Source organism: Mastomys coucha, unplaced genomic scaffold, assembly GCF_008632895.1.
Source record: "Mastomys coucha isolate ucsf_1 unplaced genomic scaffold, UCSF_Mcou_1 pScaffold20, whole genome shotgun sequence".
In the NCBI taxonomy this organism is placed as follows: Eukaryota; Metazoa; Chordata; class Mammalia; order Rodentia; family Muridae; genus Mastomys; species Mastomys coucha.
Genome location: NW_022196903.1, coordinates 5,119,758 through 5,142,694, shown reverse-complemented (window position 1 = coordinate 5,142,694; position 22,937 = coordinate 5,119,758). Strand labels below are relative to the sequence as shown.

Here is a 22,937-nt window from a genome sequence, read left to right as displayed (position 1 = left end):
ATCTAAATGGAATTGCTAAATAATGGAGGAAATAGAGCTCCAACTGGACTCTATGTAGTCACCCAACACTTTGTTTGTTTTAATAAGCTTTGCCTTTGACTCTAAGGATAGAACCCTATACTTAAAAGCTATAGTAGTTTATGAGCATGTATTAGTTCTTTGAGAAGATCTAGGACAAAATTCTTAGAAAATAATATTTCATATACAAGCAGGAAGAAACATAGGTGATAGGCCTATAGATTGAGTGTGAAATAGTGAAGACAATTCTCAAACAGGGAAACCAAAGAGAAGCTAGTAGAAAAGAAATATATTTTACTCAGATATTTAAATAGTGGGTATGTTTATTCAACATCTTGTCCCATTTAATTTTCCCTATTTTAAATGTAAGAGGGACAGATACAGGAATAACTCCTAGGCCAGATGCTTACAGGGCTGGAATCAGGTTGGAGATGATATGAGAAGAGCAGATATAAAAACAAGCCAAAACTGAGGGTTCACAATATGTCTTCTAACTTTTGTGCCATGTGTTAGCCATTAGAGCAATTTATATGAAAAATAATGAGAATTAATGAGATTAGAGCAAAGAACAGATAAGATTTAGTAAAAGAGAAAATAACAGAATCTCTCTTTAGTGGCATAAAATTGGGAATTGTTTATTTTGTTTTGTTATTAATAACAATAAAGGAAGAGAGAAGTCAGGCTGTGGGGGCAGACAGAGAACCTGAGTAGCACAGTGATGTCATGTGGACAGCTGGATGAAGGAGGTGGGGGATGAGGTCATTTTTGAAAGCCATCAGCAGGGAGAGCCATGTGAGGAGGTTAAGTCACTTGGGAATGAAAGGATCAAAAAAAGCAGCCAGCGCCCACGGGGAGCTCTGTGAAACTGGCAAAGATGGTGGGAACCAATCTTCTGAAAGCTTTCTGTGTTCTAGGAGGACCTCGATAATCAGACCGAAACGGGGGAAAGGTGAGAAAGTAAAGAGAGGATGTTCCCCATTTCACCCCAGTTTTCTCCTAGAATAAACACGCTTTGTGTTTCGTACCAGTGAAAACACGGAGACAGCCTTACCCAGGAAAGAACTGGAGTGTCAGGAGTGGGTAATGTGCAGCACTGGAGCCTCCATCCTCCCAGCAGCTTTGGAAAGTCTTTCTAAGTCTTTCTTACAGGATCTCTCTCATATGTGTGCATGTGCGTGCGTGCGTGCGTGCGTGTGTGCGCGCCTGCGTGTGTGTGTGTGTGTGTGTGTGTGTGTGTGTGTGTGTGCGTGCATGCGTGTGTGCGTGCGTGCGTGTGTGCGTGCATGCGTGTATGCGTGCGTGCGTGTGTGTGCGTGCGTGCGTATGTGTGTGTGCATGTGTTCCCATGTTAGGTGCACATACCTGTGCATGCATACAGAGGCTCATAGTTAACATTGATCATCTTTATCCATGGCTCTCTGTCTCACCTATTGAAGGAAAGTCTTTCTCTGGATGCCAGGCTGACCCATTTGGCTAGTCTGGCTGGCTAGCTTGCTCTAGGGAGTCTATCTCTGCCCCCTTCCTCTACTCCTATGCCTGGGATTAGCAGTGGGCCATCACAACCACCCAGATTTTATGTGGGTTCTGGGTTTCTGAACTCAGGTCTCTGAGCTTGCACGCTCTGCCTGCTGGACCCTCTTGCCAGCCTCTACTCTATTTTCTAGCTTTCGCAGTTCTCTCTCTCCTTTTTCATTTGGAGTCTTCCAGATCTTATATTCTAAATGCAGAGTATTTGTACACTTGTGAACCCTAATTTTGGTCCTTAACATTCTTGTTTGAAACTGTCTACTGCCATGAATTCAGCCACCTGTACTCGGCTTCACAGTGTTCATTTTTTTTTCTAGGTTAAAATTTAAGATTCTCATCAATTTCTCTTCATAGTCGAGTTTAAAAGAAATTGAGAAATATAATATATATGGATTCTAAACCAGGCATCTTTCTGCATGCATGTCACAGGCATGACTCCCATCTGATGATGTGTACATATCAGCATCAGGCCCAAGAGAAGGCATAAGGGCATGCCTCCTACCCACCAGGGTTTCCCAAGACTGCAGAGAAAAGTTAGGCTTCATTGGGATTTTATCCTGGCTACTGCAGATCGTTTCAGAGGGAGGCACTGAGAGCGTCTCTGATTTGAAAGATTTCCATATCTTCTTCATCCATGGCGCGTATGGCTGCATCCTGATCTGATCCTCCTCCCTAAATCCTGCCAGGAAAAGCCAAAGGTTAGTATATTGAAGCTATATCAGCTAAAGCTTTTATTGGTACTTATTATCCAAGCCTCTGTCTGCTTTTAATTCTCTGTAGAAAGAACTATCTTTGCTCTCTTTCTTCTTTCTCTTTTGAAAACAAGTCTTCCCTTCAAAAATTACAGGGAGAGCTAACAGCAGTGATGTGAAGACAGACAAAGGCTGGGCTTGCTAGGCTAGACTCCCTCTTTTTTTGTCCTCAGTGTATTATTAGCTTTTAGGTTTGACATCTTGGATTGCTTAAGGACTTCTCCCTGGTGTCTCCCTTGTTGCCCCTGTTCTTTAATTTCAGCTAGTTAATCTTGTAAGTAAAGTGGGCATGGAGAAATTTATGTGAGGCAAGTGTTTTAAAAATAAAGCAAAGACTTGATACACCTTTTCACATCCTTCAATCTAGAAAATAAGAAAAACATCGAAAGACGATGTTAAACATAGATTGTTCATTTTTTAAATCTAAAAATGCATCTTTTTCATAGCACAAAAGCACAGCCGATATTTAAACTCCACAATGAATAATATGATATGTTTATGTAAGATAATTAACATATTTGAGTTTTTTCCCAGCCTGGGATTTTTCTTTAGCATTCTGTCTTACAGATAGATGTAACAGCCATTTAAATATGTACATAGTATAGAGTATTTCTAGTTAAATATTTGTAAAATGCTCTCAAGTTTAGCATGCTGTTTCATATTCATTACTTCATCAAGGCTGCATGGAAGTTCAATGAGGACGTGGTTTGTCTGTTTCATAGACCATGAGAGCTGTAGGAGTCTGACCTGTCCGTAGCCACAGGGCCACACTAGACCTCCAGCCCAGGTATTGAACTCCAAAGCCAATAATCTTTTTACCCTTGCTCCCTCAATTTCTTCATGATCCATATAATGTGTCTGTGTGTATAGTAGTAGTTCTCTGTGAATGACAATGTCCCTGAGGTAGAGGGTCCCTTCTTTGTATTAGGTAGTAGCCATACCTTCCCATGTATTGTGTTCTCTGGCCTCTGTACCACAGACCACATGTGATGATTTTACTGTCACCCTTAAAGAGTCTTTGGATATTTTCCCATGAAGGCATTTATCAGTCTCTGTTGAACATTTAGCCTTCTCTTTTACCTTGTCCTGCAACTGCCCTTTTGAGGTCAAACTTCTTTTAGAGCCTGGATTCCTTAGAGTCATTCCTTCAAGACTAGGCTTTAAGCCTGATGCCAAAATCTAGACAGAGGGTCAGAGACTTATAGACAGGAAAGTCTATGTTACCAAGGCAAGCCACCCAGCCCCAGATCCTGTGCATACTGGCTATGACAGACTCAAGGCCAGACTTCTTATGAAAGGTTTTTACTATTAAAGTCACAGGAGCCCCGCAACAAACTGTCACGCAAAGACAGCTGCCTGTGGTCACCTCACTCTTCAACTGATGCCAAGTCAATGACTCTCTGGTCCGCTAAGTTTAACAGTCCCCTGAGAAACAGGTCGGAGATGGAGAATCCTGGGTCTCACCTTAGGATTCTGACTCAAGAGGCTTAGTTAGGCAGGAACCCAGGGATTCCCTCGTTGGCTCCATCCATTGCACTTTGAAACAATTTCCCCAGGAAAACATGATGAAATAGCTAATGGCTGATTTAACAAAAAGGTAATAGTCTGCTTAAAAGACCCAAAGTTTCTCTCTTACACTTTATTTTGGTTAAGTAAATATGATTTACATGCAAAAAAAGGTCAATTAAATGACTTGACTTCCTAAAAGTAGAAGTCTCTCACCAGTGTTCTGTTTAATATTTACAGTGTTCTGTTTAGGCCCAGAACCTGGAAAGTTATATACCATACACACTCAAATATTGCATGTTAATAGTATTAACCATGTTAAATGAAGCTTTCTTCTTTTAACTATTTTTCCCCAACCTAGTGTTCACCACATTGGCTTAGAAAACTCCAAGACTTAGAACAAAGCTGTGGATCAGTTAATCTCTAGAATCCTCAATAGCAGACAACTCAGGAATTAATTCAGGTACAAACTGGGCATTTCCCAGGATCAATGAGGCATGGAAATGTCCTAATGGTTGTGGTATGCACTTCTCCTCAGCTTCCTTCTACGTTGAGCTTTGTTGGCCAAAGTTGGCTAGTCCTCCGAGGACTGGATCCACTGAGTCACAGCGGACTTCACCCCCAAATCTGAAGATATTTCTGTTGTCTGCTGCAAGCCAGCATGATTCATAAAGAATATCATCCTAGCTTCGAGGCGATGTCTATACTAATTTGAGGAACAAGATGTTTACTTATCTGCGAAAGAGTACAAGATGATCTAAAATAGGAATCCTCATTTATTCCCAGCATGGCATTTGCATGCCTGTGAGACTGCATGAGAACCTCTGAAGTCAGAAATGAAGAAAGTTGAGAATAGAGTTCTTTGATTTTTTTTTTAATGTTCAAACATTCTTAAAACAGGGCAAAGAAAACTTTGTTGTTGAATGTACCAGTAGAAATGCTAACAAAATTAGCAAACACATAATTAAATTTTATTTCATGCCAACTGCAGTTCCAAGTGTTTCATATGAACAGTTAGTTCACTAACATTTCCTAAGAGGTATGTGTGTGTGTCTGTGTGTGTGTGTGTGTGTGTGTGTGTCTGTGTGTGTGTTTATGTGTGTGTGTGTCTGTGTCTGTGTGTGTGTGTCTGTGTGTGTGTCGTGTGTGTGTGTCTGTATATGTATAGTGTGTGTGTCTGTGTGTGTGTGTCTATATGTGTCTGTGTGTGTCTGTGTGTGTGTCATGTGTGTGTGTCTGTGTATGTGTCTGTGTGTGTGTCTATGTGTGTCTGTGTGTGTGTGTGTCCTGTGTGTGTGTGTGTCCATATGTGTATTTGTGTGTGTGTCTGTGTGTGTGTTTGTATGTATGTGTGTCTGTGTGTGTTGTATGTGTATATGTGTGTGTCTGTGTGTGTCTGTGTATGTCTATGTCTGTGTCTGTGTGTGTCTGTGTGTGTCTGTGTGTGTCTCTGTGTGTGTCCATGTGTGTATCTGTGTGTGTGTCTATGTCTGTGTCTGTGTGTGTGTCTGTGTGTGTCTGTGTGTCTGTGTATGTGTCTGTGTGTGTGTCTATGTGTGTCTATGTGTGTGTGTGTGTGTGCGTGCGCGCGTGTTGAGGAAGGGGTGGCGACAACTATTTCTTCTTCACAAAGGAGGTTGCTAGTCTTAGGGAGGTTAGCTTTCTCAGGGTGACACTGTTCAGATGTCACCATGGCCAGGTGGGAAAGGTTCTAACTTTGCAAAGAGCACGTGGTCACACACATTGAATTTTCTGGAACAAAAGCAGTTTGTCTGTGTGCATGATGGGTCTTTCTAGACCTGTTGATTCACTCTGGTTATGTAGCCTCTCATTTCAGTTTAAATGTTGAATCCACTCAACATTTGCCTTTGTATTAGTAACACTGGTTTCAATGGTATCTTTGGGGTTGCTCTTTCAGAAATCCAGCATGCTGTCCTCCTAGGAGGGCAGTGCTAGCACTGTGCCTTAGAAGTATGCACAGGATATGGTATCCTTGTGGCCACTCTGCCCTCCAGACTCCTTGCTTATTTTACTCATGCATGGGTAGTCTGTACCTGTGTGGTGTTTCCTGAAGCCCATGGGCTAAGGTAATGTTAGTGTCTTTTATCAACTCCAGGAATGTTCTAGTCACCTCAGCCACTTGCCTTGATAAATCTCTGTAGCAACAACTTACATGGATTTCCATTTGGCCACTGGACCAGGGTGACTCCGTGCCTCTATTTTCTCTATAGGACATCTGAGATCCTTTGGATTTATTTATCTCTACTCTCCCAAAATTCAAGGAGCTAATATGAAGCTGGGCTTTATTTTTCCTCACCCACTGAATGGTTTGGCTTCAATACAGTTGATCCTTTTGGAGCAAAACCAGACCTGTGCAATAAAGCCTCATGAATTCCTAAGCAGGTGGCGGGTAGACCAGATCATTTGGGGCTTTTAGTTTTCACTCAGAGCTTTTCTTACATGGCACAAAGTTAGGCATTGTGTCTTCTTGCCCAATTCCCCAATGTCCCAGGTTCTAGGCAGAGGTGAGTGGACTTTTCCATTTCCTTTATTTTATTAACCCATCACCACCACCACTAGAACATAGCTGTTTCCCAAGCTAGCCTTGAGCTTACACATTAGTAGTCTTGAGCTTGTAACCATCTTGTATATACTTCCTATCTGGGGCTCTGGGCCTGGATCATCAGGCCTGGCTTATTTATTTATTTTTGAGCAATCACTCTATATCACGGATATCCTGAGCACAAGGCACGTGGATGATCAGTGCAAAAGTTGGACAACTTTTGACACTTTTGACTGCTTACCATGGCCAGATTCTGGGTGAAGAGATCTGACATGCTTTTTCCCCCACCTTCCCGGTGAGCCTGTAAACTGAATAGGATTCAGTGCCCTGTTTTCCTCATTTGGGTCAGGACACAGCTTAACTGTATAGCGGGATGTTTTTGTATGCCCCCTTTTAAAACAACATCAAGAAGGAAAGAGGTAGTTCTTCATCTTTTCATCTGGATAGGAGAGGGCAGAGTCTTCAGACTCATCAGGGATGGAGCGCAGAGGAAACTAAGTGGCTGCAAAGGAAGTCTGGTAAAGCTGAAGCAATCATCTCTTACGGTACACTTCTATTGCCAGGAAATTGAACACTCCAGGATGAGCCATGTTACCACACGGCCAGCCATCTTTTTACCTTCACCCATGGCATTTGGTCTCTTGGTATGTAGGCTTTCCCTGGGAAGATGCTCCAGACAGTCATGAGCCATCCAGACATATAATTTTTTCCCCTCTTCTCTTTCTCAAGCTGACTAGCCAGAAATTCCTCAAAAGCTCTTTTTTTTCCTAAGACAGGGTTTCTCTGTGTAGCCCTGGCTGTCCTGGAACTCACTCTGTAGATCAGGCTGTCCTCAAACTCAGAAATCCGCCTGCCTTTGCCTCCCAAGTGCTGGGATTAAAGGCGTGTGCCACCACCGCCCAGCTCTCAGAAGCTTCTTGATCAATTGTTGTCCGGTCCTCTGATCTTCATCCTCATAGTCTATAAACCACTTAATGGACTCTCAAAACACACTTTCAGTGCTGACCATCAGACTTCCCCCTTTTCAGAGGATTCTCACTAAAAGGGGTATGAGGACTTCTGGGATTCCTCCTCAAGGTCTCCTGCACATCTGCATCCCTGCTAACGCCAGTGTAGCCTCAAGTCTGGACAACCTTCAATAATTTGTTCTTGTCATTGTTTGTAATTTAAGTGGCCTTCTTGATGGCTCACCTGGTTACTAGTTTTCCAAACTCAAAACCTACACACCATGTCTATCTTACCTCCATCTTTATCTAGTCAGCCGTCCTCTCCTACTTGGTTTTGTTTCACAGTACATTAACCCCTTCACTGGGGATTCAATGAAAGACCCATAGCTGACATTTTATTTTTCTCTTCTTGACCCTTTCACCTTTTCAGAGCCATTCCCTGTTCTCTCCTTTCTCTTGCTCCTCCCTACCTCCCCCTCTTAATTCCTTTTCCTCTTTTACACATATTAACCCTCAATTTAATACAATTTTGCTGAACCATGTCTCCTCCGAGGGATATGTCTGTGAATCCTCCCCACAAAGTCATTACTCTATGGCCTTAACAACTTTTCCCATCAGATGCTGCCCGCACTCTCCCAGCAACAATGGAACTGCTCCATTCTGTAATCAGGTAGTTGCAGCATTTTTTAACCATAGCAATCTTGAGGAAATTACCCATCAGTGTGGAAAGAGTCTGGGGTAGCCAGAGGAATCCTGTCATTCTGTTGCATCTGTGGTTTTTAAAGTAAGTTGAGATAGAAATTTGTTTGGAAGTTTTACATATAGGCACGATTCCTGATCCTGCATCCTGTGTTTCCTCTGGATGTGTCTGTCTACATGGTAGTTGCTTTTCTACTAAAAGGTCTCAGAGGCCATCAATTAAACCAAAGGTATCTACCTCATCTGAAGCATTCTTCAGTAATGAAATGTGGATGTTTTCTCCAAGGTCAGGGTCTAGTACACTCTGTGAGGAATTTCAACTAAATGGACTATGCCTTGTGACTTCACTGTTTTGATTTTTTTCCATTCTCTATTTCAGTTAGAAAGGTCATCCCTTTTCATTTCTTCTGCCAAATATTTTTACATGGCTTATTCGTATAATAGTTGAAAAGCCTGTCATTTAGAGAATGCTCGTCCTTAAAAGCATGCTCCCCATTATCATCATCTACTGAGCCAGGTCAACAAGGCCTGCTCTGTTCTTTTGTACATCTTCTGCTATTACTTCTCAAGGTGGAATTTTTCCTAGAAATCCTGGTGAAAATTGAGTTCCCCTTAGTCTCCTAGATGAAATTCTGAGGAAGTTAGAGTGACCCTTTGCTCAGCAGTAACTGGAGAAGTTACCACAGTAGTGAAGGGATTGTTGATCTAGGAAAGGATCAGGATTTTATAAGGAGGCATTTTTAAGACATACATAGGCCTCTTCTCTATGGTAGTCTTTGTGACTTTGACCATTTTGATTTGATTCTGAAGCGAAAATAAAATTATATATTCTACAGATAATATCTACTTCAAGAATAAATTGACTGTGTCAGCAGAAACCTAAGGCTTCCATTCCTTGACCTTTTTCTGGTGGCTTGCATGGATCATCTCTTGGCTCAACCTCTCATGATGGGTGCTGCAAGATAAAATGATAGAACAGAATACAAGACAGTGCTGTCTTTGGTTAGCTTGGTTTGGGAAATAAATAAAAGAAGAAGGGAGGGGGAGAAGAGAATGGAGAAAGGGGTGAGAAGTGGGAAAAAAGGGAGACAGGAGAAAGAAAGAGAGAGAGAGAATTCTTAGAGAAGACATATAATTCTAAGAAAACTTGGGAAATTTTGATACATTATTATAAACTAAGCATATCTCTATTAAAATTACAATCCTCAAGCAAGATAAATGAATGAAAGGTCACTAGTCATTTGTCTTATATTCCTTAGAAGGTAATCCTGAGTGCCATGAGTATTAGACAAAAGGCACAGACCTCTGGAGGCTACCTTAGTTTGTGCACATTCACACTAGGGAGCCTGAGAGTAACTGGCAGGCTCCGGATGCCATGGCTGACTCCAGATCTCATGCCTCTTTCAACTTGGAGGTGGTTGTGCCATCTCTCATACCAGCCAGACTGGGAAATGGGAGAGAAAAAACTTGAACAGTAAGGCCCTGTTTATTTTTAGGGAAGATAACAGAAAAAACAAGCATATTTATTGGCTTAAACAGGAAACCTGGCCATATTGCCAAGCTTGGAGGAAAGGGGTGTATTTGTGTGTGAGTGTGTGTGTGTGTGTGTGTGTGTGTGTGTGTGTGTGTATGAGAGAGAGAGAGAGAGAGAGAGAGAAGTTTGCTGGGGATTATGGACATGTATATATGCTCATACAGACACACACATTTGTGTGCTCAGAATCGATAGCTTAGCTGCATGTAGCATTCTTCTTGCCTGTCTGCCAAGGTCTCCACAGCTGGGTTCTGGAAAGCTAACTCGTAGCAAAAAGAGACTAAGAAAGACAGGCCCAAGTAATTAATATAAAGATGGGATCATATGTCTGCTCTGAGCAGCCCAGATACTCAGGGCACCTATTATATATATTGTATGAAGGAAGAAGTGGATTGCCTAATCTCAGTGTACGGGGTCCTCAGTAGAGCAGCTGTCTGGGTGGGATACACAGTCATGCAGAATGAGGGAGCTGTGCTGGATACTTTTTGCATGTACTGTTTTGTAGCTAAAAGTCAACCATTCCTCAATATCTGTACCCTGACCAGGAAAAAGCCTTGCCATTGCCACAAGTCTAGGGCACTGGTATCTCTGACATACATGGTCCTGCTCATGTCAATAATCCATAATCCCTTGGGATTTCATCCACTCTCTAAGCCTGGCTGTAGGATTAATCCTCAGCTGGGAGCCAGGAACCACACAGGGCTGTACTTCCAAGGGACTCTTTAGACTAGCAGCTCTGCTCCCAGGTTTCTGCTTCTGTGGTCTACAGCATTTTTTTTTCTGACTCTTACATCTCCATTCTTCCAGATGATCCCTGTGTTTTCTCTGTGCTCAACCTTCAGTTCTTCAGAAAGAACTTCATGTAACTCATTCTCAAATGTGCCAAATATCTCCTATTGAGCACATATGATATTAGGCAAGGGTTGGGCCACTAACATTGAAGAGCACCCTACTTAATAAATACACTTGGCCATTACCATGACCAAACTATGGATTAATGCAAAATGAAGCATTCCGTCAACTTCCCCCCAGATATGTCACATCTCATCACCTAGCGCTATTCTTGTTAACTTTCTCTCAACAAGCTTCTTTACAAATGATTTTGGTTCCTTCTAATAATGTCTGAGAGAGAGCATTGCTTCAGCTCACTAGTGCTGTTAGAGCTTAACATTCATTCACTCAGTGTTTTGAGATCCTGCTGTATGCTCAGCCTTGGGATACAACCCTGAAAAAAATAGATATGATCTCTCTGCCCCATGGACATAAAGGGTTATGATAAAAAATTCACAAGACACCAAGTAGAGGTAGCGTGTCACCATGGTATACTATGAGAGTATGTGATAGGGCCCTCTATAAAGCCTTCAAGCAGGCTTCTGTTCCAGGTGTCACTGTTGTAAAATATGAAGGACAGCTTGACCATAGCCAGGAGTTGCAGTGTGAGGGTTAGTGTCATGTACACATAGAGCAGCACTATATTCTCACTTAAAGTACACCCTACAAAGCACCATAGTTTCTTGCTTTCTCATTCTTTCTTCATCTCAGAAACCACTAGATTTGCAGATTTTGAACTTCTGAATATTTTCTAGAACAGTGTTTTCTGTAAGTGCCCTTGCAGGCCTGATGACTCGCCTGGACCACAAGTCTCTACCTTGATTTCCCACATTAAGTCAGCCTTCTACATAGCCCAGTGTGATCAAAATGAAACCCAAGTCCCACCACCTCATGTCTCTACAAAGTGCCTGCTTAAGCCACAAGATCAAGTTCAGGCTGCTGTGGTTTTTGTCTTGTCCACATCTTAAGAGCTTTAACTCACACCACTTCCAGCCTCATATTTTATTTTGCAGAAATATCGAGCTGCTCTAAACAATAAGCCTTAAAAATGTAGCTTGTCACAAATAGTCTGTGTGTCTTAGCAGATACTCCATTATCAAGGACTGAATTTTGAGGCTACAGGTGTGTCTTTAACTTTTGATGTGCTGTTTATGTTTTCATTACTACTGTTGTTTTGTGTTCTGTATATCTTTTGCAAATATGGGTTTATAGACTCTAAAAAGGATTCATGGCAGTGTACAATTTGAGGCAGAAACATTGGTGAATCAACTCACAATAAGTAAGTGTATTAATGTAAACAGTGCAGCACTTAACGAAAAATTCTAGAAAGTGGGGCATTATGTCAAGCCGGACTTAAACTGATGTAGAACATTGTCTGAAGTGAGCCCTCCTTGAGTCAGACAGAAGCTCTTGGTAGTTTATTGTCTAACATGAAAACTACCAAGCAGGAGCTATTGTTCTCTTTAAGGGCATTTCTATAACATGTTCAGTAACATGTTGTAAGTTAACTGAAGCATTTTTCACAAAAGTAAGGCCAAATGATGCTCTCAGATTCATATGACGAAGAAATCATATTGGCCTCCATTTGAAAGTCTAAACTGAGTCCGAATCCTTAGTATCTACTCTGCTAAAACAAATAAAAACAAACTAAAGAGGTAACACATTGCCACGAGTCCACTTCTTGTTTCTGGTCAGGCAAGGGACCAGCTTACTCAAGAAATTTATTCCTCCCCAGCATGTAGTCTAATATTTCACACATTGAAAGTAATAAGATATTGCAATAGACTATAAAAAGAATTTCTTCCAAAGCCTGATAAAATAATAGACAAGCTTAGAGTGTTTGTTTCGGCCTTCCAAGAGGACACAGTTTTCTGACTTTTCAGTGTTAGATGCCCGTCATCTGGCTAGAGGGACTAGTAAGAGTTGTCTTCATCTTTCTGTGGCTCTACTTGCATCTGCTCATAGGAGTATCTGAAGTCACCTGGCTAAGTGATCAACATGTAAACTCTTCTAGGAAGATGGAGGAGGGGGAAACCTATTCACCCCTCTTAGGGCACCAAGGACCAACCAAAGTATGATGCCACTGACGTCCATCTTGGTGACCTAATGAGCGTCTTGTGTTTCCTTGAGCATGAGTGAGATTGCTAACAGAACAGGATGACCCTAAAGCAGCCGTGACACTGTAGTCACGCTCCAGAATGGATGATGACCTCAAGGAGGCAACAGCATGAATCTTCCTTCTAGTTAGCCCTCGTATCTCCCAGGTTCACTTGCAGTTGTGGAAGGGCAGAAAGGGTAATAGCCAGAACCCAGGGTGAGAGTTTTATGATTCTCCTCTCTTCATTTACGAGGGATTGTCAATAGCTCCATTATCATAGACTCCTGCTGCCACCATAGTGTTTTACTGATTGGTGACCATGCCTACTCTCAAGCATGCCAAACATGTGATGCCCAGGAGAAAAAAATTACCACACAGCAGTTATCAAATATGAAGTTGTGTTATCATTTCAGAGGACTGAAAATTGGGAGGCAGAGTTTTAGAATCTAGAAATAGAAAAAAAAATATTATTCACCTTTCTGGATCGGTAACAAAACACCTGAGATAATCAAATTTAAAAGAAGAAGGGTTTCAGTTGGGGCTATGGTTCAGTGACAGAGTCTTTTTCTAGCAGGTTTAATCTCCAGAACTATCAATAAAGAAGGAAAGGAAAGAAGAAAAAAAGGAAGGAAAAGTAGTTTAGGCTCACAGTTTTGGGGATTTTTGTTCATGGCTGCTCAGTCTTGTTGCTGTGACCTATGGTGAGGCTGCACATCATGGAGGGAGATTATGAAGTAAGTAAATTGCAAGGGAGGGAGGGAAGAGAAAGAGAAGAGGGAAGAAAGGGAGAGAAATTGGAGGGAGGCAAAGGAGAGGAGAGGGAAGGGGAGGGGATGGAAGAGTAGAAAAGAGGGGAAAGGAAGATGGAAGAGGAAGAGAGGAAAGGACGAAAGGACATGGAATGGGAGGGGAGAGGAAGGGGAGGGGAAAGGAGGGGAGAGGGAGGGGAGGGGAGGGGAGGGGAGGGGAGGAGGAGAGGAGGAGAGGGACTGTGATTGTACCACTCTGTCTGCGCTTATGATAAGGAACCTGGTCCCACAATAACAGCCATTTATGCACAAGGCTAAGTCCATACTATTCAGGAAAACTCTTAAAGGTTCTGTTTCTTGATACCTTTACATTAGTGATTACATTTCCAATATGTTTACATGATGAGCTTTGATAAATACATTTGAACTATAGCACTCACAGCTCTATACTGCCCAGAAAATCAGCCTTGCAGCTTGAGGTAAATTGATCAAGGGAAGATAGACCTTCATCTAGTCTTTCTCTTATTAATGCCACTGTCCCTCTAATTCCAAGGTGCCATTAATTCTTAAAACTTGACAAGTCTGGATTAGCCAGATGGTTTCTGGTTGCCATCCATGCCCCCCATGGCCAGGTTATTGCTTGGCTTCTTGGGTCTATAAATAATGTATTTTCAAGCTTCCCTTTTGTTCTTGATTTACATGTATTTAATTTTTGTGAGTTTCCTTGATAAATAGAGCTAAATGGATTCAAGATTTCCACTTAAGTAGGAATACACCATTGCTTTACTTTTCTATTTTTATTTTGTCTTAGCAAGTAGTATCTTTTATGTTATCTTTTATGAATTTGAAATATCTCCTTTTCTTTATCATCTTCATCATCTCTGTTTTTTCAAATTCTTGTGGATTTATATTCTTTTAGTTCTTATATATAAATATATCTTGTACATATTAAATTAATGAGAATGTATTTTTCAGGCAGCTTTACTTTCATAGAAAAATTGAGGGATAGGTAAGAGAATTAATTCCCCTCTGCACATCCTCCCTAAGACATTCCCCTCACATGGACACACATAGTCTTCTCCCATGAGCATCCCAACCAAGGCACTGTGTTTCAGTTACTAAGCTATTCAATGGCGCATTTCATCAAGCTAAGTCTCTAGTTTATAATAGGGTACAGTATTATTTGTGTTTGGCATTCTCAAGGATTTGACTAATGTATGGTGATATAAATAAATCATTATGGTAGCATCCAGCACAGTTTCGCTTTCCTAGAAGTCCTCCATCCTCTGAGGCTGCACCTAGAGCTGAGGAGCTATTGGCAGCTGACAGGTGTTGGGGAAAGGACACTCATTTTTTCATGGCTAGGGCTCCTGGCATACTCCTAGATGCAGTAAATGGCCCCACACCTATACATATGGGCAACATGAATTAGACTCAGTAAGTTATAAAAATATAAGAGATAGAGGGCATGATGTTGATAAAGGAGAGGAGTCCAGGGGAAATAAAGGAAGAGTAGGGGTAGATATGATCAAATAAGTAGTGTGCATATATGAAATTTTCAAAGACTTAAGTAATTGTTTTAAAAGCAAAAGAAAAGGGGTATGGGACCCTTTTTACTTTCTGACCATGAGCACACCTCTGGCATCATATGCTGACTCCTTATAAGCACCAAACAACCAGACCAACTGATCTGGATTAAAACCTCTCAAACGCTACAACAAAATGAAGCTTTCCTTTTTTATAAGTTGATTACCTTAGGTATTTTGTATAGTAATAGAAGCTGACACAGCACTGAGCAATCATCACTGCTTGGACTCACCACAGCTTTTCATCTACTGAGGAAAATCTTGGTAGCTCCCATGTTTTGGCAATTGCAAGAAAACCGTAATAAAGCATTGATTGCAGATTTATGTTTCCAATTATTTGGGTAAATATCAAAGAATACAGTTGCTAGGTTATATGGTAAGGACTTTATTCTTATTTTATTATTTTGCATGTTTAGGTATGCTGTCTGCATGTGTGTCTGTGGACCACATCATGCAGTGCCCTCAGAAACCAAAAGCTGATGTCAGATCTCCCAGGACCTAGAGTTACAGATGGCTGTAAGCTATCTCCCACATGGGTGCTGGGGATAGAAACTAGGTCCCCTGGCTTTAAACAGTGCCCTAAAGCACGGTGCCATTGCTCCAGATCCTAGAACTGTAGTTTTTTGAGAAACCATGACACTGTCTTCCAGACTTGTCCTTCTATTTTGTTTTCTTACCAGTGGCAAGCATTTCTGTGCATCCTCTCCAGCATTTGATGTTAATTGGTGTTTTATGCTTCATCCATTTCCAGTCAGTGTGTGGTGCACCTTATTTTGTTTTGCATCTTCAGTGATGTCTGATACTGACCTCTTTTTGTATGCTGGCTCACTGTGATTGTAGGTCATCTTTTGGTGAAGGGTCTGAGTTTGCCTACTTTTAAAATAAAATTGTTTATTTTAAGATTACTGAATGACGGTCCTTTATAAGATTTGTCTTTTGAGAATATTTTCTCCCAGACTATGTCTATTGAGAAATCAACACAGAATAGGACAAAATCCAAAAAGTAAGGGTGTCCAATTGTCATAATTATTTGCTGTTCCAAAAGAATTAATCCACAAACCAATGGTGATTGTTCAGCATTCCATTTTATGAAACTCCATGATACTGGATCTTTATGCTGCTCATATTCATGAATCATTTGTGAATAATACTGCCTGGGGTTTTTTGTGCAAAAATTTCAGGAAATTCTCAATTTATAAAAGATATTTTCTCTAAGAAAATAACTTGTTGCATAGGCAGCAGTGTTTTTAAGGCTCCTGATGGCTCAAGGAAGTCTTAAGTCAAACTCTAAAATTAAACCATGGATGGTGAAAATTTAAAGGAAATAGCCTCTTTCCACAAATCATTTTATTTCATGGGTAAAAACGAACTTTATAGAAAAGGGCTAATGCTAGTTTGAAGCTAGTTTTATAGGTCATCTTTACTGATACTGATATTGAATGCTTTTGATCTTGAGAGCTGAGCTAAACAAAGTCAAAATACCTTAAAGCTGTTCTAAATCTGTAAATTGTTTTAAAATCAGCTAGAAATCTTAACCATAACCCCACTCCTGAGATACATATTTGGTGAACCAAGGTATAAGGTAAGCATATAAGTGTGTACCTGTGTGAGTGTGTATGTGAGTGTGTGTGTGAATGTGTGAATGTGTGTGTGTGAGTGTGTGTGTGTGAGTGTATTGTGAGTGTGTATGTGAGTGTGTGTGAGTGTGTATATGAGTGTGTATGTGAGTGTGTGTGTGAGTGTATGTGTGAGTGTGTATGTGAGTGTGTGTGTGAGTGTATTGTGAGTGTGTATGTGAGTGTGTGTGAGTGTATGTGTATGTGAGTGTGTATGTGAGTGTGTGTGAGTGTGTGTGTATGTGAGTGTGTATGTGAGTGTGTGTGAGTGTGTATGTGAGTGTGTGTGTGAGTGTGGGTGTGTGTATGTGAGTGTGTGTGAGTGTGTATGTGAGTGTGTATGTGAGTGTGGGTGTATGTGTGTATATGTGTGTGTAGTGTGAGTGTGGGTGTATGTGTGTGTGTGTGTATATATGTATGTATGTATGTATGTATGTATGTATGTATGTATGTATGACAGGATTCCAGAGCAAGACAAGTTCTATAAAAATATTGCTTCATTTATGAAATCACCAATAAGAGTCCCTTCAAGACTGGCTCAGGATCACTTTGATATGCTCCCATTATTCTTTACATCATCAAACCTGATAGCATTTTAAGAAGCAAATGTGTTAAGAAAGTATATAAATTTAACAGAGGTGAAACAGAGGAAGAATCTCATGGTTATGGTGGAGGTTGTTGAGCCACCTTGTCTATAACTATGCACAGGCAAACACAGTCACCCCCTTCATAGATACTTGGCTCCTTCGTGAATGCTTTGTAAAAACCCACCTGCCAAATGAACTTATTTATCTTTCCTTCTCTCCATGTTAGGTTCCTCTCTCTTCTTTTTCCTGTTTAAATATATAGTTACTCTCAGGTTTCACATTGAATAAGGTAAAGTATAATTTAATGATTGAAGAAATAAGCATTTTGTGGGATTCTACTGATGAATTTTATAAAAGTATGGACTTGAAGGTTTTCTAAGATATCTCTCTGAGGCAATGGATGCATGGACTCCTTAAACCAGTGTCATGCATACTCAGTTGGCCCCTTTAACTCTAGTAAATAACCATTTCCTACAGAAGGACAAGTCAGTGATCCTGAAAATATTCTATATATTCTTGAATGTGCATTGGAAGAAGGTAAGTACAGCTGCAATAAAAGAAGTAAGTGTGTATCCCAGCTATTAGACATGCACATAGATTCTACATACATGTGTATATCCATCTAGATATATGAATATATACATATATAAATAGACATAGATGTACATGACTATGACACATATAATGAGCCTATATCATGTGTTTCAGTGTGTGAGTATGTGATTATGTAGTTGATTTGTACGTGTGAGCAACTTCCCAGATGTCCTCTGAGTCGTCCTTGAAACACTTTGACTCTGATAATAGCTAGCATACCTACACCCGAGGGCTTTGGCACTACAAACCAAATCCTCCACTAAAAGAACTAGGGATCTTGGCGAAATGTCTGTGTTCAAGGTTGGAATAACAGAGAACAAACAGGATAGGGCTAGAACACTTTGTTATATGAGAAACTCAGGAAATACTTAAGGGATAATAGGGTATATCAAAGTGACACAGAGCCAGTCTGAAGGACATTACTAGACTGGCCAATTATAAGATAATTTAAGAACTAATTACTAAGTGAAATAATGATTGTAAGTATAAAACCATGAGCAATCACAAACTGCTCAAATACAGAGAAGACAGAAATGCTTCTATAGAAAATGCTAAAAGGAATGCTAGAGTTAGGACATTAGGGCTGTTTTAGTCCCATGTTCTATTGATGTAAAGAAATCCATGACCACAGCAACTCATATAAAAGAAACCATTTAACTGGAGCTTGCTTACAGTTTCAGAGGTTTAGTCCATTATTATCATGGTAGGGAGCATGGCATCACAAGCAGACGAGATGCTGAACAAGTCTGAGAGTTCTACATTCAGATCTGTAGGCAGCAGCGGGAGAGAAAAAGTTAGAGAGCGATGGGGGAGGGAGGGATGGATGGGAGAAGGGAGGGGGAGGGTGCAAGCCACTGGGCCTGTCTTGAGCTTGTGAAATCTTAAAGCCCACTCCCACTGACATACTTGCTCCAATAAGGCCATACCTCCTAGTCCTTTCAAATAGTACCACTCCCAGAAAGACCAAGTGTTCAAGTAGGGGACATTGTTAGTTAAAACACCATGGGGAAAGGGGGCGGGAATCACCTTTCACAAGCCATTATAAAAGTAATTGATTTAGGAAAAAGTCAAAGATAAATATTTAATGAATTATAGCCATACATTGGATCAAAGTATATGCTTATGTGCCCAGTAAGGTGGCCCAGTATATAAAGTACCTGCCAACCTGAGTTTGATTTCTGGGACCCCACAGTAGAAGAAGAGAATCAATTCCTGCTGGATATACTCTGACCTCCATGTGTGACAGAGCAGACACATGCATACACACACACACACACACACACACACACACACACACACACACACACACGCACGCACGCACGCATGCATGCTACATGAGGGAAGGGAGGGATGGATGTAAGAAGGAAGGAAAAGGAGGAAGAGAAAGAAGAGTAGTAGTAGTGTATGCTTCATATCTTGTCTGTACAAAGACAGAACCAGGAGATGTTTTAGATTACAGTCTAAAAAATGATAACTCCTGCATGATGACAAGCAAATGCTGACTAATGTGAAGATCTTAATTATTAGAAAAAAAATGATAACAACTGAATGCCGTGTGCAAGTCCAGATTTTTCTTATGCTATGACAGATGTTATCAAGACAGTTTATAAGTCACAATAAAGTGTATAGATAGGTAAGTTTTCATTGTTAATTTACTGATTTAGTAACTGCAGTTTAATTATTCTTTCTTGTCTTCTTCCTCTTCCCAATAGCCTTTGCTCTGCCTTCATGCTGTGTTAGTTACTTTCCTATTGCTGTGATGAGACATCATGACCAAAGCAACTTGTAAAAGAAAACATTTAATTTGGGGATGCTTGGTTCCAGAGCACTAGAGACCATGACCATTATGGCAGGTTGGATTACAGCAAGCAAGCAGGCAGGCATGGTGCTGGAGAAGTAGCTGGGAACTTACATGCTGAGAAAACAACCATAAGACAGAGAGAAAGGGGGTATGGGAGAGTAAGGAAGGGAAAGAGGATAAGAGAGAAGGGAAGGGGAGAAGAGAGAGGGGGGAGGAGGGAGAGAGAGAGAGAGGGAGAGAGAGAGGAAGAAGAAAGGAGAGAGAAGAGAACAGAGAAGGGAGGAGAGGAGAGGGAAGGGAAAGACCATCTGAGGATGGCATGAACTTTTAAATCCTTAAACCCAACCTCCATTGATACACCTCATCAAATAAGGCCACACCTCCTAATCCTACCCAAACAGTTCTACCCACTGGGAAACAAGCGTTTAAACATATGATTAAATGTTTGAGGGAGTTGTTACTTAATCCTTAATTCTTTATGGATTCTAAGTATCAAGCAGAGATCCTCCCCATTCTGCAGGCTGTGTCTTCACTCAGCCATTGTAATTCTCCTGTTGTTCTCTTGAGTTACTTGAGTCGGCTCTAGGAAGTCTTTGCTTTTCCTATGTCTTGAAATGGAGAAGAAATCCCTTTTCTTCTCCAGCAAGTCCAAAGTTTTTGGTTTTCCCTTAGTCTTTGATTTTGAATTTATTTTTGTATAGAGTCAGAGACAGGGATCTAGTTTTATTCTTTTATAGATAGATATCCACATTTCCCCAGCCTGGAGCCAGAAGTGGTCATCACCTCAGTGGTCTTACCTCAGCAACTCTTATCTCTTAACCAGGACATAGTCTCAGAGGTTCTACAACTGTCCAAATAGCTAGGGGCCAGGTGTTCAAATACATGAGCCTATAAGAGGAATTTACATTCAAACTATAAAAGTTTATTTGTCTGGCTTTGTGGCAGCACCATGCTAATTTTGTTACTGTGGTTTTGTGGTATAATTTGAAATGAGGTATTACAATAACTTTGGCATTGTTTTCTGCTTGTAGACTTAGCTTTTATAGGGTATTGTGTCCTTTAATGAATGTCAGGATTATGTTTTTATTTTCAGTTTGCTTTTTTTTTTAATAATTGACTTTTCATACCCATAGGGAATGTCATTGAACTTTTGGTAGGGATTACATTAAATCTGTAGATCCCTTTTAGTAATGTAGCTCACTTACAAAATTAGCTGTACCAATCCATAAGAATGGAAAGTCTTTTGATCTTCTACTGTCTTCTTCAATTTATTCTTTGACGGCTTTAAACTTCTCATCATAGAAGGCTTTCACTCTTTTGTTTTGGTTTACTCCTAGATGTTTTATTTAACTTTATTTTTGAAATCATTGTGAAAATGATTATTTTCCTCCTTTCTTTCTCATTGTGTTGATTACTGTTACATAGAAAATTACTGATTTTTTAATGGTGATTTGGTATCCTGCTACAAGAGTTTTCTTTTCTTTTTTTAAGAGTTTTCTGACTGAGTCTTTTAGGGTTATTTAAGTATAAAGTCATATCAGCTACAGGGATAATGTAACTTCTTCCTGTTTGTATACCTTGTGTTTTTATCTTTCCTTCTTTGCTAAGATCTTAAGTACTACACTGAATAAAAATGTTTTCCCTTGTCTTATCCCGACTTTAGAGGAAATTATTTGAGTTTTTGCAACTGTTAAATTATTCAGAATTCCCCCTCTTCTCACTCCATGTTTAGATAAGGAAATTACTAATGTACTAAATGTACCCATTTTAGAAATCTGGGAGGAAGGTAACCAGGGACACAAAGAATTCTTCCATCCCCTTTGGAGTCTGAAATCATGTTTGGTGACTCATAGGGTGAATTTGAAAATATTCCTTTTAATATTTGAATTCAGAAAATAGGCATTTGATACACAAAAGCATAAAAGCAATTGATAGTAAAGTTGTTAGAAGATAGTATATTAATACAGAATTGGGCAGTATTATAAAATAAAATATAAGCATCGTGATATAGTTTTACTGGGGTGTTGACATAATTCTTTGCAAGTTTGGTGAATCTTGGCACATGTCGTTCAGGCCCAGTGCTAAGAGTGGATGGTATCAGTCTTATTATGCACCCACGTAATGATCTTACAGGGTAAGTTAGGGTGGAGGGCAGATGGCAGCTATAATCCTGAATGCATAGTGGAGTCACACAATGGTTCCTCACATCTGTGGGCTATTCTGTGACTATGGAATAAACAACGCTGACGGCCATTTAGTCATCGGCATACTGGAGTCATGTCCCAGAGGATTCCCAGAGCAGTAAAAATTTAGAAGCTAAATGTTTAACTTTCCAGAATGTTTAACTTTCCTGCACTAGACAAAGCAAGACTCACACAAGCAAACTTCCTTGTTCACTAAACACTCAGCCCAGAAATTGAGAGATCACACATGCAACTGTGAACTTTGCACCGTTGGATGTATAAACTTCACGAGCCAAAAATAGGCTCTGCTCCTGATCCAAGAGCCTCCATTTCTAACACTAACGATAAACGTATGGTGGTTAAAGCCATTTGAATGTTAGAGTTTGTGCCTTTGTCCTTTTGCCTGTGGCTGAGCAGGGTTAAGTCTGTTTGAACCAGGGAGAAGAAACACATTGCCTCCTTCTTTAGGGTTTTCAGAGACATCCAAAGAAAGGTACTAAATAACCAGTCCTGTTAGGTTTCAGAATCCTCCAGGGGGCACCAGAACATTCCAGTGTAGTTGACCATATTTCATTAAATCCAGAAAGGCTAACTATGTTGCCTTTTTGTAATCGGTTCCCTATGGTAACTCTTCCAGTTCTGTTGACATTTCTTCTCCTGTGTTCGCTTTTACAGCACTTGTGAGTCTATGGAATATTTCTGCCTCTCTGAAGAGGAGGAGGAAGGAAAAGTTCATCCCTTGGATGAGCTCTAAGAAACTGGAGCCATTTCTCCTCTGGGCAGATGCAAAGGCTTTCAGCCCACTCTGAGGGAAGGATTTTCCAAATGTTCCTAATCTTGCTGGGGAGAAAAAGTTGAGGAAACTGAGAATTCCATTCACATCCTCAGCCTAATATTGCACATAAGCTACCCTGTTATTATCATTATTAATAATAAACACGTTAAAGTCAGACAGGCATTCATAGGAGTTTTTTTTTATGAATTTTGTGCAAAAGTAAAGGGTTGCCAGGCTACTGCATAATATTACTCAGTTCTGGTCCAGGAGTACAGAATTCCAGCAGGCCTCCCGAGCCTGTCCCTCCAATTAGTGGCTACTTCATTACAAATAAAGAACCCTCATTACTGTGGGCCTTCAAGTGAAATAGGATCCCGTACCTCTTGAAATCCGTCTTTCTAAGTACAGACAGTTCCCAACTTACAAACAATCCACTTAAGAACCACCAAGGCATTCAGAGGCTGCTGGAGCCTCCTGCAGCTGCTGCCCGGGCCCCCTGCCCAGCCCCCCTACCCAGCCCCCGCCTGCTCTCCTGGTCTGCTCAAGGCAGATCCGCCCACCCCCCTGCAGA

At 40.7% G+C, this 22,937-nt stretch overlaps 1 protein-coding gene and 1 non-coding gene across 6 annotated transcripts in view; both read left to right on the top strand.

Moving 5' to 3' along the window:
• Positions 1-22,937, top strand: part of Ica1 (islet cell autoantigen 1) — a 144,344-nt gene that overhangs the window by 57,628 nt on the left and 63,779 nt on the right. The gene's annotated exons all lie outside the window — the stretch shown is intronic.
• On the top strand, positions 19,084-19,159 carry LOC116100130. The gene has a single exon (XR_004122483.1). It is a non-coding gene; the product is annotated as a small nucleolar RNA SNORD44 (small nucleolar RNA).